This window comes from Triticum dicoccoides, chromosome 4A (genome assembly GCF_002162155.2).
Source record: "Triticum dicoccoides isolate Atlit2015 ecotype Zavitan chromosome 4A, WEW_v2.0, whole genome shotgun sequence".
NCBI lineage: Eukaryota > Viridiplantae > Streptophyta > Magnoliopsida > Poales > Poaceae > Triticum > Triticum dicoccoides.
The window spans coordinates 27,996,131-28,009,481 of record NC_041386.1 but is presented as its reverse complement, the minus strand read 5'-3'; positions in this window follow the sequence as shown (position 1 = coordinate 28,009,481).

Sequence of the window (13,351 nt, the reverse complement as noted above, 5' to 3'; positions counted from 1 at the left end):
CTAATTGGTGTAGTAGTCACAGGAACAGATTTCTGTGATGAACTATTTTCCAATAAGGGAGAAGGTACAATTACCTTATCAAGTTTTCTACTTTCCTCCCACTCACTTCTTTCGAGAGAAACTCCTTCTCTAGAAAGGATCCATTCTTAGCAACGAATGTTTTTGCCTTCGGATCTGTGATAGAAGGTGTACCCAACAGTCTCCTTTGGGTATCCTATGAAGACATATTTCTCCGATTTGGGTTTGAGCCGGGATGAAACTTTTTCATATAAGCATCACAGTCCCAAACTTTAAGAAACGACAACTTTGGTTTCTTGCCAAACCACAGTTCAGATTGTGTCGTCTCAACGGACTTAGATGGTTCCCTTTTTAACGTGAATGCAGCTGTCTTTAATGCATAACCCCAAAACGATAGTGGTAGATCGGTAAGAGACATCATAGATCGCACTATATCTAATATAAGTACAGATATGACGTTCGGACACACCATTACACTATGGTGTTCCAAGTGGCGTGAGTAGTGAAACTATTTCACATTGTTTTAATTGAAGGCCAAACTCGTAACTCAAATATTTTACCTCTGCGATCATATCGTAGAAACTTTTAATTTCTTGTCACGATAATTTTCCACTTCACTCTGAAATTCTTTGAACTGTTCAAATGTTTCAGACTTATGTTTCATCAAGTAGATATACCCATATCTGCTCAAATCATCTGTGAAGGTCAGAAAATAATGATACCTGCTGCAAGCCTTAATATTCATCGAACCACATACATCAGTATGTATGATTTCCAACAAATCTGTTGTTTGCTTCATTGTTCCGGAGAACGGCGTTTTAGTCATCTTGCCCATAAGGCATGGTTCGCAAGCATCAAGTGATTCATAATCAAGTGATTCCAAAAGCCCATCAGCATGGAGTTTCTTCATGCTCTTTGCACCAATATGACTTAAACGGCAGTGCCACAAATAAGTTGCACTATCATTATTAACTTTCCATCTTTCGGTTTCAATATTATGAATATGTGTATCACTACGATCGAGATCCAACGAACTTGTTTCATTGGGTGTATGACCATCGAAGGTTTTATTCATGTAAACAGAACAACAATTATTCCTGAATTTAATGAATAACCGTATTGCAATAAACATGATCAAATCATATTCATGCTCAACGCAAAAACCAAATAACACTTATTTAGGTTCAACACTAATCCCGAAAGTATAGGGGAGTGTGCGATGATGATCATATCAATCTTGGAACTACTTCCAACACATATCGTCACTTAACCCTTAACTAGTCTCTGTTTATTCTGCAACTCCTGTTTCGAGTTACTACTCTTAGCAACTGATCCAGTATCAAATACTGAGGGGTTGCTATAAACACTAGTAAAGTACACATCAATAACATGTATATCAAATATACTTTTGTTCACTTTTCCATCCTTCTTATCCGCCAATCACTTGGGGTAGTTCCGCTTCCAGTGACCAGTCCCTTTGCAGTAGAAGCACTTTAGTCTCAGGCTTAGGACCAGACTTGGGCTTCTTCACATGAGCAGCAACTTGCTTGCTGTTTTTCTTGAAGTTCCCCTTTTTCCCTTTGCCCTTTTTTTGAAACTAGTGATCTTGTCAACCATCAACACTTGATGCTCTTATTTGATTTCTACCTTCATCAATTTTATCATCATGAAAAGCTCGGGATTCATTTTCGTCATCCCTTGCATACTATAGTTCATCACGAAGTTCTACTAACTTGGTGATGGTGACTAGAGAATTCTGTCAATCACTATCTTATCTGGAAGATTAACTCCCACTTGATTCAAGCGATGGTAGTACCCAGACAATCTGAGCACATGCTCACTAGTTGAGCGATTCTCCTCCATCTTTTAGCTATAGAACTTGTTGGAGACTTCATATCTCTCAACTCGGGTATTTGCTTGAAATATTAACTTCAACTCCTGGAACATCGCATATGGTCCATGACGTTCAAAACGTCTTTGAAGTCCCGATTCTAAGTCGTTAAGCATGGTGCACTAAACTATCAAGTAGACATCATATTTAGCTAGCCAAACGTTCATAACGTCAGCATCTGCTCCTGCAAGAGGTCTGTCACCTAGCGGTGCATCAAGAACATAATTCCTCTGTGTAGCAATGAGGATAAACCTTAGATCATGGATCCAATCCGCATCATTGCTACTAACATCTTTCAACACAATTTTCTCTAGGAACATATCAAAATAAACATAGGGAAGCAACAACGCGAGCTATTGATCTACAACATAATTTGCAAAATACTACCAGTACTAAGTTCATGATAAATTTAAGTTCAATTAATCATATTACTTAAGAACTCCCACTTAGATAGACATCCCTCTAATCCTCTAAGTGATCACGTGATCCAAATCAACTAAACCATAATCGATCATCACGTGAAATGGAGTAGCTTTCAATGGTGAACATCACTATGTTGATCATATCTACTATATGATTCACGCTCGACCTTTTGGTCTCAGTGTTCCAAGGCCATATCTGCATATGCTAGGCTCGTCAAGTTTAACCTGAGTATTCTGCGTGTGCAAAACTGGCTTGCACCCATTGTAGATGGACGTAGAGCTTATCACACCCGATCATCACGTGGTGTCTGGGCACGACGAACTTTGGCAACGGTGCATACTCAGGGAGAACACTTTTATCTTGAAATTTAGTGAGGAATCATCTTATAATGCTACCGTCAATCAAAGCAAGATAAGATGCATAAAAGATAAACATGCGATCAAAATATGTGACATGATATGGCCATCATCATCTTGTGCCTTTGATCTCCATGTCCAAAGCATCGTCATGATTTCCATCGTCACCGGCATGACACCATGATCTCCATCATCTTGATCTATATCAATATGTCGTCACATGGTCGTCTCGCCAACTATCGCTCTTGCAACTATTGCTATCGCATAGCGATAAAGTAAAGCAATTATTTGGCGCTTGCATCTTATGCAATAAAGAGACAACCATAAGGCTTTTGCCAGTTGCCGATAACTTCAACAAAACATGATCATCTCATACAACAACTTATATCTCATCACGTTTTGACCATATCACATCACAACATGCCCTGCAAAAACAAGTTAGACGTCCTCTACTTTGTTGTTGCAAGTTTTACGTGGCTGCTACGGGCTTAAGCAAGAACCAATCTTACCTACGCATCAAAACCACAATGATAGTTTGTCAAGTTGGTGCTGTTTTAACCTTCACAAGGACCGGGCGTAGCCACACTCGGTTTAACTAAAGTTGGAGAAACTGACACCCGCCAGCCACCTGTGTGCAAAGCACGGCGGTAGAACCAGTCTCGCGTAAGCGTACGCGTAATGTCAGTCTGGGCCGCTTCATCCCACAATACCGCCGAACCAAAGTATGACATGCTGGTAAGCAGTATGACTTATATCGCCCACAACTCACTTGTGTTCTACTCGTGCATATAACATCAAACCATAAAAACCTGGCTCTGATACCACTGTTGGGGAACGTAGTAATTTCAAAATTTTCCTACGCACACGCAAGATCATGGTGATGCATAGCAACGAGAGGGGAGAGTGTTGTCTACGTACCCTCGTAGACCGAAGCGGAAGCGTTGACGCAACGTAGAGTAAGTAGTCGTACGTCTTCCCGATCCGACCGATCCAAGCACCGTTACTCCGGCACCTCCGAGTTCTTGGCACACGTTCAGCTCGATGACGCTCCCCGGGCTCCGATCCAGCAAAGCTTCAGGGAGGAGTTCCGTTAGCATGACGGCGTGGTGACGATCTTGATGTTTAACCGTCGCAGGGCTTTGCCTAAGCACTGCTACAATATGACCGAGGTGGAATATGGTGGAGGGGGCACCGCACACGGCTAAGGAACGATCACGAAGATCAACTTGTGTGTCCATGGGGTGCCCCCTGCCCCCGTATATAAAGGAGTGGAGGAGGGGAGGGCCGGCCCTCTCTATGGTGCGCCCTAGGGGAGTCCTACTCCCATCGGGAGTAGGATTCCCCCTTTTCCTAGTCTAACTAGGAGTCCTTCCAAGTATTAGGAGTAGGAGACAAGGAAAGGGAAGAGGGAAGAGAAGGAAGGAGGGGGCGCAGCCCCTCCCCCTAGTCCAATTCGGACTAGGCCTTGGGGGGGCGCGGCCTGCCTCTCCCTCTCCCCTAAAGCCCAATAAGGCCCATATGCTTCTTTTCCCGTATTCCCGTAACTCCCCGGTACTCCAAAAAATACCCGAACCACTCGAAACCTTTCAGATGTCCGAATATAGTCGTCCAATATATCGATCTTTACGTCTCGACCATTTCGAGACTCCTCGTCATGTCCCCGATCTCATCTGGGACTCCGAACTTCTTCGGTACATCAAAACACATAAACTCATAATATAACTTCATCGAAACCTTAAGCGTGCGGACCCTATGGGTTCGAGAACAATGTAGACATGACCGAGACATGTCTCCGGTCAATAACCAATAGCGGGACCTGGATGCCCATATTGGCTCCCACATATTCTACGAAGATCTTTATCGGTCAGACCGCATAACAACATACGTTGTTCCCTTTGTCATCGGTATGTTACTTGCCCGAGATTCGATCATCGGTATCTCAATACCTAGTTCAATCTCGTTACCGGCAAGTCTCTTTACTCGTTCCGTAATACATCATCTCGCAACTAACTCATTAGTTGCAATGCTTGCAAGGCTTATGTGATGTGCATTACTGAGAGGGCCCAGAGATACCTCTCCGACATTCGGAGTGACAAATCCTAATCTCGAAATACGCCAACCCAACATGTACCTTTGGAGACACCTGTAGAGCTCCTTTATAATCACCCAGTTACGTTGTGACGTTTGGTAGCACACAAAGTGTTCCAACTCCAAACGGGAGTTGCATAATCTCATAGTCATAGGAACATGTATAAGTCATGAAGAAAGCAATAGCAACATACTAAACGATCGGGTGCTAAGCTAATGGAATGGGTCATGTCAATCAGATCATTCAACTAATGATGTGATCCCGTTAATCAAATAACAACTCTTTGTCTATGGTTAGGAAACATAACCATCTTTGATTAACGAGCTAGTCAAGTAGAGGCATACTAGTGACACTTTGTTTGCCTATGTATTCACACATGTATTATGTTTCCGGTTAATACAATTCTAGCATGAATAATAAACATTTATCATGATATAAGGAAATAAATAATAACTTTATTATTTCCTCTAGGGCATATTTCCTTCACTTCTCTCCAATCGATGTGACGCTTCCTCGATCCGATTTGCCCTTGCTTCCCACCACCTGAAACAAAGCCTCGGCATGTCCTCCGGCGCCATCGATCTGTGATTCCAGAGCAATGGATCCCCTCTAAAACACATGTGGGTTTCTCTCAAAGGCGGAAGTGCTGCGGGCCGCAGCGAGAGGGCAGCCCATGGGATCCTGGGATCTAAGGGATTATCCATGGTGGGATCCGGTAGGCGAGGCAGGGAGGCGAGTCTAGGCGCTGGGAGAGCCCTACGAGGCTAAGATAAAGATAGTACTACTCCACTCCATCCTTATTTAAATACAAAGGTCACCAACAGTAGCCGTGGCAAAAATTGATCATGCTTCCTGCGTCCTGGTTTATTGGCGTCCTTTTTTGTGCCACTTTTTATGACATGCATAAATATTATGTTACTTAAAAATATGGTCAAAAATTGACACAAAATACGAAGGAGACCAATGGAAGTAGCAACCTATGATTTAACTACTCGCATGCACGCAGTGGAGTAGTAATATCTTTCTTCCTCTCTCACGTCCACTCAATTTGCATGTGCCGTATTAATTGACCATCAATGAAGTGAAGGACTTCACACGCGTCAAATTATCACATGGGGTGGATCTTCGTAAAAAATGTGTCCCCCCGTGTACCCGCGTGTGCGTGCCTGGCATGCGTGCACATCTTCGCTTCGTGCATGTACCGCCAGTGTGCCTTAGAGAGGACGAATACATTCTTCTGGAACTAGCAACACGTCACTGTGATCAATCCACACGAGGTCGCGACAACGCCTCCACATGTGCCATGTGGCTTCATGAACTGTAAGAGAGACACTGTGTAGCGTGCCATTGGAATTCTAATTTACGTGTTTTGCACATACTCGAAGTACTAGTAAGGTACACGTGCATTGCACGCATCAGATTTGGCAACCAAATTATGAATAAATACCACAGTATAGCATGTAAGCTTTGAGTCATGTATGCCTAATGTAGACATTCGTTTAATTCTTATAGTTCATCTCACTCAAAATCAATTAGTTTTTATAAAAAAAAGCTAGGGCCTCTTTGATTCGTAGGATTTCCAAAACGCGGGAATAGGAAAAACATGGGATTAGAGTGGAATGTCGTCTTGAATCCTACATGACTGTACGAATGTTTGATTGTGCATAGAAAAAACACAGGATTCTTTCAAAGAGGTTTGAGTGGATGGGATGTTTCCTATGAAATCTAGTGCAAATGAATCCTATGGAAAAATTCCTATGGTTTACAATCCTACGAATCAAACAACCAAGATAGGAAAAATTCCTAAGGATTAGAATCCTCCAAAATTCCCTTGAGAATCCTTTGAATCAAAGAAGCCCTTAATCTATTTTATGATTCATGGAATTGTGCATTGTAAAGGATAAAGTAAAAACAAATAATGACAATTCAACTAGAAAAAAAGTTTGGGCGGTTATGATACGGAACATTATAGAACAAAGGAGAAGCACTTGTGTTTTGAGGTTTGTGCATTATGCTTAAGTTCAACCATGGAGTCTGCTAGATTGTACATGTGGCAAAATCCGGTGGGGGGCTAGAAGATGGTGCGAGGGGCCAAGTGGAGGGAGACTATGAAGGAGTGCACAAGTGCGAGATCGATATTTAAAGAGAGGGGGCGAGAACGTGCAATGTTGCGCGCAGTGGTGGAGCCATGAAACATAAATGAGCTAGGGGGACAAGCATTGCTAATCCTTTGCAAGGAGGGCCAATTCATCAACTTAAACCATTTTACCAGCAATTGTCTAATGATCACATTCATATTAGCCTCGATATATAGTGATTTTAGGGGGGCAGGGCCCTTGCTGCCCCCTATCTTCACCACTGTGCGCGTGTTTGAGAGATGAAGCAGAAGGCATGGATGATGAGAGGGGGGCGTTGGATATATATTTAATGTGGGTATATTAGCTATGTCATCCTATATAGAGAGGTATAGATTGATCAATGTGGACGTGGGAAAGAGGGTCAGACCTCACTAGATATATAGATTGAGCGGTTTGTGTGGAAAACTGTGAAAGACCTAGCTATATATACACACACATAGAGGAACATCGATCGTTGTGCATGCACTTGAGAGCTAAAGAATGCCCGATTTGATGGAGAGGGGGAGGTGTGTGTGTGCATGCATGGGAGACCGACCTGAAGAAAAAGATTGCATGTGTGCGATGGATAATGTCGACTGGTAGTGTGTGTGCATGCATGCACGAGAGAAAGTTAGTGGTGCAATTATAAAGAAAAGACGACCGTGTGGGTGTAAAAGACTAGGTGAGGTCATAATCAATATAAAGTTGAATTCAAATCTTTGAATAAGAGATCATGATGTTTGAACCCATGCATGCATGAATATAACTGAGATATGCACGGTGTGGTTTGGAAACGAGCATGTTGTACTGTATACACATTGAACAAGGTTAGACTGATTTGAATTTGAGATACCGATGGCAGACATCGTTCAGCCACATTGCATCCGTGCATGGACACACTATTCTAATTGGAGATAATGGGTGGCTTTTGCATCACATATCTATATCTATACACCTATATATTATATTTTATATTTTTATATAGTGTGTGGATAATTTTAACTTTGAAAGATGGTCGTTGGATGAAGCCAATCTGATGGTGTAGAGATGGCAAATTTGAGCACTACTGGCCGTTGGATATCATATAGATTCCCCCAGATTTTGCCACATGTACAATCTAGAAGACTCCATGGTTGAACTTAAGCATAATGCACAAACCTCAAAACACAAGCACTTCTTCTTTGTTATAGAATCTTCCGTATCCGAATTGCCTAACTATTTTTCTACATGATTTGCCATTATTTGTTTTTACTTTATGCTTTAGAATGCACAATTCCATGAATCTTAAAATAGATTAGCTTTCTTATAAAAATTAGATGATTTTGAATGAAATAAACTATAAGAATTAAATGAACATCTACATCATGCATATATGACTCAAAGCTTACATGCTATAATGTGGTATTTATTCATAATTTGGTTTCCAAATCTCATGCGTGCAATGCATGTGTACCTTACTAGTCTAAATGGTGTTTGTGTGTCTTGTGCATGTTAAACACATTGTACGTAGTATCATGCATGGTTTAGATTCCGAACATCTAGCTAGAGCATACATGTATTATGATTTGAATTCAACATAAAATGGATACATATATTTGAATTTGAGATCGTATGTACATGTAGTTTGTATTTATATAGGAATTTACTTCTCCTATATTCATGTCATGTGTTGTGAAGATAATATTGAGATGGTTGTATAACTAACCAGAGTACAATCTCATTCAGATAGGGAAAATGTAATCAAATTTAGTCCATATGCTAGACAACACATATTGTTTTTTTATTGCTGAGGAAAGTGCAAATTGTTTTGGTACTGTACACGTTATGTTTGTTGTCCCAATTTTTTTAGTTTTTTGTATTTGAATGCATTTCTAGTAATATAATAAGACGGGACATGGCTCTCTCTAGTGATGAGGTGCGAATTGTCTTTTTTTGGTACACGTTAAGCTTGTTCTTCCGAAATTTTAAGCCGCGCCTTGTTATGCCGAAATTTCAAGCTAGCATCTCTGTCTATCGTGCTGCAAAACTCCCGCCTATTCAACCCGTGCCTTGTTACCCCGAAATATTTAAGACATATCTTTGTCTCGTTGTGCTCCAAATACTCCCTCCATCTCAACCCGTGCCTTGCTATCCCAAAATTACAACACGTGCGAAAACTCCCACCTCCTGCGGAATCCCAACACGTGAAATGCTCGTGATACCCCTGAATCAAAAGAATCGCCTAGCTCAAATCGGTGGGGGTACTTTCGTAACTTACCCCACATTTCGGACAAGCACGTCCCTAAGCCATGGTTCCCCACTCCCATCCCATCCGCCCACCCATTCATACACCATGGCCACGAAAACCCGCGAAGCCCCACACCCTCCTCCGTCCGCCACCCAGCCGGAGCCTCTTCCACAATGACGTCGTCCACAGAAACACCTCAACATCCCTCATCCATCGTACCGGATGAGGATCCATCGTCGATCTCGTCATCCCGCCGGTTCAGCCACCCGTCCTCCACCTCCAAGGAGTTGCCCCGATGTTCCCCTCGTCTTTCACGCCACCTCCATTCCCACACTACCGTCTTCACCTGCACCACCAGAAGAGCAACATCATCACCATTTCCTCGGATGAAGCTGAGGCCTAATCGGTGCCACCAAAGAGGTTGTACACTAACCGCCGCATTTTCTTCTTGATTCAATCTCACGGTGCTGCCGGCACTTGGTCCCGAGCCGACATGGCGTGGCTCCATCCACGGCGGCGTCGCCGGCCACTTCCGCCACGACGTCGCTCCCTCGGCGGCGACGTCCACATCAGTAGGAGTTGCTGCTGCTTTATCTCTCGCTCGCGCTGCTGCTCTACTCTTGCTCTTGGTCCCCTGCCTGGTCTGCTCTTGCTATTGCTCTTGCTCGTGCTGCTGCTCTCACTCTTGCTCTTGCTTGTGATGCTGCTCCGATTTGGCTACACTTCAGTCGACTGAATCGACTTTTGGGTCAGTCGATTTTCAGGGAGTGGGGGGGCTCGCCGGAGTTAAGGAAGAACCAGCCGCAGTAGGGAGGGGGCTCCTCAGAGAGGTACCCCACTATCTATCTTAGGGTCCAGGGTGGGGCGGTGCTCGCCGGCGGTGGTGGGGCGATGGCGTGGGCATCGCCGGAGAAAAAGCTCGGCAGGGGTCTAGAGGGATGGCCGGGGCGGCGGCGGACTGGCGGTGGGGAGTGGTTTCGGGGCGGGCGGGGCGGGGCGCCGCCGGCCGCGAGCGGCGGGGGGTGGCGGTTTGGCCGGTGGTGGCTGGCGACTCAGGGGGGTGGAGGTTGAAGATGAACTGCTACACGACCAGCTGCCCCGGCTCCTGCACGCGCTGCTGCTACTGCTTTTCTGCTACTAGTGCGTTAAGTTTTGACAGTAAAATTCAGTTTTAACCGCAAAATTCAGTTTCGACAGTTAAGTTCAGTTTTGACAATTAAATTCAGTTTCGACAGTTAAGTTCAGAGATGAGCAGCAAATGTATTTTGCATATAGCACTTTGTGGTTATGTATTTTACGCCATCTATTGGAGATGCTATTAGAGTTTCACTCAGGTTAACGTTGTCTCTCTTGTCCCGCTTCAGCCGCGGCATCGTACAACTCATCGAAGCTGCTCCAACGACGAATCCCTCCATCACAACGGAGGAGTACCCCAGGCTCCATCTCTAGACGCCTAAGATCTTCTTCCCCTCCTCCGACAGCCAAGTCAGCCGGAGCATCCTCACCGACCAACCCAATCACGCTGAGATCGACATGGCTTCGCCAAAGAGGTTGTACACTTGTTGCATCTCTTTTTTACTCTACACGTTATATATATTGTCCACTGAGCACACGTATGATTATTTTATCCTACTATATGACAAGCAGTGAGGTACCTGACAACTTAGCTATCCGTGATGGACTCTCTTGAACGCCATCATTATTTATCTCTGCGTGTTTGAGCTGTGCATTTGTCGATAGGCTTGGGAGTTGAGCTAGTAGGGCAGTGGCCTGGGTCCAAAGTAGTAGAATTAGCACAAACACATTTTTTGAGTGTAGGATTTTCCTTACTCAAGCCTGCCTACTAGAATTGCCAGTGCTTGAAAGGAAATGTGAAGGAAAAACATAGGAATTAGAAAGTTTCCTATGGTACTACTATTCATGCATTTGGTTCAAAGGAATGGAGCAAACGAAAATTGTAGGATTTGTTCCTTTAGTGTCTCCTTGAAAGAAAAATCATAGGAATTTTAATTTCCACTACTTGTCCTCCTTTCCAAATTCCTATTCATGAAGCACAAGACTAAGAGATAGTAGCATAATACCATTATAACCGTACATTTTCTTGTGGTTTGACTTAATCTCACCATGCTTCTTTGCATTCTTTGATCTTCCCATTCTTGTGAACCAAACACCCAGATTGGCAGAAATCCCGTGATTTTAAATTCTCTGTTTTGCACGTGTATTCCTATCTTATTCATGTCTATTTCCTATCCCTGCATTGTTAGAATCCTCAAATTCAGACAAGCCCTTACACAATTACTTCTGTTACAGATATGTGTCAAAGAAAACCTTGTGTGGTTTGTCATGCTCCTGCTGCGCTGTGTTCCACCCCAGCTCAGCTGCTCCAACTACGGAAGGGTTCACCACAGTAGAGATTCGCTCTCTAGACTGTCTTTCGTCGCCTCAAATCTTCTTCCCCGCCGCCAGCAGCCACCACAACCGCATTACCATCATCAACTGAGCAGATGACCTTGAGGACTACACGGGTCCGCAAGAGAGGTCACACTCTTCCGTGTCTGCTTACGTTATGCATGGCTTAATATGATGACATGCTACTTTATCGTCGTGTTCACCTATTAGACTCCGAGTCGGGTCCAAACTAATGCTGAAACTTGAGTTTTTAAATGGTTGTGGGGTACATATTAGGGCAGCAATCAGTACTATTTGTCTACTATCTGGTTAATCTCGGGTGTCTACTATGAGTTTCATGTTGGGTGCAAACAAACATTAAAGGAGCCATTATCTGTATTTTTTAACTAAAACTATTATCTACCCGCTATCATTGGTTTTGGGTCTATCCATAGTTTGCTACCATCACTCTAGATTTTGCATGCACTCCTTACATAATCTCACTATGTTTTATTCCTATGCATGTTGATACGTCTCCAACGTATCGATAATTTATGAAATATTCATGCCATGTTTACTATTGTTTTATATGATTTTGGTATTAGAACTAACCCAGACTGATGCTATTTTCAGCAGAATTACCATGGAGTTTGTGCAGAAATAAAAGTTCTCGGAATGCCATGAAAATCAACGGAGAATTTTTCTGGAAAATATAAAAAATACTGGAACAAAAATCTACCGGAGGGGAGTCCCGTGGGCCCCATGAGGGTGGGCGGCACGCCCACCCCCTTGGCCACGCCCCTGTGCCTTGTGGACTTCTCGTGGGGCCCCCTGACTTGTTCTCGACGCCAACCTCTCCTATAAATGCCCAAACCTTCAGAAAATAACCTAGATCGGAAGTTCTGCCGCTGCAAGCCTCTATAGCCACGAGAAGTCAATCTAGGCCCTCTCTGGCACCCTGCCGGAGGGGGCCATCATCACCGGAGGGCATGTAGGAGGATCCCGGAGGGGCCATCATCGTCATGAAGGCCAAGGACCAGAGGAAGAACCTCTCCCCATCCAGGGGGAGGCCATGGAGGAGGAAGCACAAGGGGGAGAACCTCTCCTCCTCTCTCTCGGTGGCGCCGGAGTGCCATCGGGAGGGGAATCATCGTCGTGGTGATCGTCTTCATCAACATCACCATCCTCATCTCTTTTACGCAGTCCACTCTCCCGCACCCCGCTGTAATCCCTACTTGAACATGGTGCTTTATGCCACATATTATGATCCAATGATGTGTTGCCATCCTATGATGTTTTGAGTAGATTTCCTTTATCTATGGGTTGATTGATGATCTAGATTGGTAGGAGTTGTATGTTTTATTTTGGTGTTGTCCTATAGTGCCCTCCGTGTCGCGCAAGCGTGAGGGATTCCCGATGTAGGGTGTTGCAATATGTTCATGATTCACTTATAGTGGGTTGCTTGAGTGACAGAAGCATAAACCCGAGTAAGGGGGTTGTTGCGTATGGGATAAAGAGGACTTGATGCTTTAATGCTATGGTTGGGTTTTATATTAATGATCTTTAGTAGTTGCGGATGCTTGCTAGAGTTCCAATCATAAGTGCATATGATCCAAGAAGAGAAAGTATGTTAGCTTATGCCTCTCCCTCATATGAAATTGCAATGACGACTACCGATCTTGTTAACAAGTGCGTAGGATAGGATAATTCCGCACACGAATCCATCATTATCACTACAAGAAATATGTTAATACGTGACAATTCTGATCCGTCATGGGTGAGTGGAAAACTATCATGGGTGACTGTCCATGACGGACTCGAAGTCCGTCATGTATATCGTGT